This window comes from Gavialis gangeticus, unplaced genomic scaffold (assembly GCF_001723915.1).
Source record: "Gavialis gangeticus isolate Ggan-Ray unplaced genomic scaffold, GavGan_comp1, whole genome shotgun sequence".
NCBI classification, from domain to species: Eukaryota; Metazoa; Chordata; order Crocodylia; family Gavialidae; genus Gavialis; species Gavialis gangeticus.
In genome coordinates, this window is record NW_017729016.1 from 6,952,900 (window position 1) to 6,955,902 (window position 3,003).

Here is a 3,003-nt window from a genome sequence, read left to right on the forward strand (position 1 = left end):
ATGCAGTTTTTGGGGGTGGGGGGGTGAAGTTCAAAGCTGTTTGCAAATTTGGATCAAACTGGGCACAGGGCTCAGGCTGGAAAGGACAGAGGAAGTTTGAAAACATTGAAATGTTGTAAAAGTTACTGCTCAGACCTGCTCAGGAATGTGTTGCATTCAGAAGCCTGCCGGACTCCCGCTCAGCTGCACAGTTGGTCCAATACAGGAGGTTACCCTAAGAAATCTGTGCTTTTAAGAGGGCCTTTGTGTTGAAAATGGACCCAATTTAAAAAGGAAAGACAGCAAACATTCTCAGTAGCCCCAAATCAAAGCCCTGCTTGTGTTTTTGTGGGTTGACTTGGATCTTTTCCCCCGTTTCTGGTTTGGGCACTGAACTGAGGAATCTGTTATGTGAGCAGCTTTGCTCCTGGCCCCTGGCAGTGGGCGACCGGCTGAGATGGGCCAGATCAGTCCATGGGGCAGGTCCCGCTGCCTGAAAATCCAAGCACTCTTGCCTCCCCTCCCGCCAAGAAGCACACAGACCTGCGTGTGCCAGTCCATCAACTTGAAGAAACACCCGAGTCTGACAGCTTGACTCAGGTGCCTGAGACACACGTTCTGTTTTATTGGCTTGTCAAACACTCTCTATAAACCGGCAATGCCTGGAACAGCAAACCACCCCTGTCCTGCCAGAGTACATGTTGTTCCAATGATCCTGAGCAGGTGAGGGGCGAATCTCATTGCTCATGCCTCTCCCATCCTTCCTCTGCATCATAACACAAGAGTAGAGATTCTTGTGGTTGTTCTTTGCCTTTTGTTTCCTGCCTCCTGCTGTTATTGCTGTTTACAGCACAAATTGCCCTGGGCAAGCGCCTAGCTAAGGGGAAAGGTCTGAGAGCTCTGAAGATACTGGTTCTTGTCTCTGGGTTCAGACGTGACCATGTCTTGTCTGCCAACCTACCACTCGGCCAAAGCAGTTCTAGAGGCTCAGGGTCGGGGCCTGACTGAGCCTGGAGCTTTGCTGGGGGGGCCTTGACTCACCAGATGGTTGAGTCAGGGCTAGACTTGGAGCAGTGCAAGGCCTTGTCTCTGTGCAGCTCCCTGTCCAAACTCGCTGTCTGCAGTGTAAGGAAGGGCCTGGGGCAATGGCAAGGCCAAGTGGAACAAAATCCCAGGCCTGCCGCTAACCCCCCTTGACTCTGGGTGGAGCAGCCGCTGGCGCTCGCTGGACCTGGGACCCATTACAAACACCCGAGGCCGTAAAGTCCAGCAGCTGCCACACCAGTGCATGGAAGGCAGGAGACCTGCTTCCCAGTGTCACACGGCTGTGTTCAGCAAACTGCTCCCCGGTGTCTGTTAGCTCATCTGTATGTGGAGGGAGCAAGGTTTTCCCCTTGCTGCAGACTGCCGTGGCAATGCATGGCCAGGAAGCCACTTAAGCGGAGGTGTATTGCCAAGGTGCTAGAAAGGACTAGGTGGACGCAGGGCTGAGCTCGGTTGCCCAGTTCTGGCCAGGCATATAAAGCACTCTCAAGGAGTAGGGCATGCCCTTATTTACACACGGCCGCATTATGGACTCAGCCTGTTTAATGAGGGAAGTGTCCCTTCCTGGAGCAGTAGGGGAGTGAAGAGCTGAGCAGCACAGGGCTGGGGCAGCTCCTGCAAGAACTGGATCCTGCTGTCCAGAGCAGGTTTCCTAACTGCTTCTCCTCTGTCATGCCGCCAATTTGATTATTTTTACCTACCTACTCCTGATTTAGTTCTCGATGTACTGAGCACTAGGGGAGCTCCTATCAACACCTGTTTGCATAATATTATCAGCTGTCTGGAATAGCTGGTTTCCCCGCACTTTGAGCTGCTCGGCTTGCACAGGCACTCGCAAACAGGGGAATGAGAGACGGGGAAACCTCTCACTAGGACTGTGGTTGTGAGACATGGCAGCAAGTCTGCTCCACATCAAGCCTGAAACCTGCCGCCGACACTGGGCACCCCGCCTCTGCCCCGTGCAGGATGGGGTTTCCCTTGCTGATGCCTGAGCTCACCCCATTGCTGTCTCAGGGCTAGGGACAGGTTCTGGGGAACTAAGTTAGCTATTGCATGTCCACACATTAAGGGATCTGATTCTTGGGAAGTGGGGGGCGGTCACGGTACAGGAGCTGTGCTGTTGCTACAAGTTGGGGGGATGCCCCACCCAGGGCTCCACTTACTGACATGGAAAAGCCTCCTTTGAAACTGGTTTCAGTAGATGGCAGTTTGATGAGCAGTGCAAAGAGAAGCTCTGGGAGGGCAGGAGCCACGGCCTCTATTTAGAAGTTTGTCCTGCTTGGGAATCAAATTGTCTCATGGGTTTAAAACCACTGGGTGACCATGGGTGCATTGTAAGTCCTGGTCTTGTGTAGCCCTGATATTTAACAAGTTCTGGCCTCCCGTGTGGGGCTTTCCCTGCCAGGTAGGAGGTTGAAATGCTGGAGTGGCCAGGGGCAGGTTTTGCATCCTTTCTGAATCTGCAGCTTGTCTCTAGCACTGAGCTGTTTATGTACAAATTTATTTCTTTTATATGCGGCATTTATTCCTTTCCAGCCCTCCTTGCCTCTGGTCCCAGGTTCTGATTTGTGTTTCTTGACCTCTTGCAGTGTCCAGGTTTAGGATGGGACTCTTCCCATCGCACTGAAACAAAATATAATGTCAAGGACTGTTCCAGGCCAGTGGCTCCCCTCCCCCTGCCCCCTGACTCCATGCTACTCCATCAAGGGTCTAAGAGGCAAGGGCAGCTCATCATAGATTCATAGATTCATAGATTAAGGGTCGGAAGGGACCTAGTAGATCTTCCAGCCCGACCCCCCGCCAGGGTGGGAGAACAACAAAAAACCCCAAAAAGAGAAATGGGACTCAAACGAGTCCAGCCAGGTAGGCATCCAGCCTCTTCTTAAAGACCCCCAGGGTAGGGGCCAGCACCACTTCCCTTGGAAGTTGGTTCCAGCTCCTAGCCGCCCTAACCGTGAAGTAGTTTTTGCGGATGTCCAA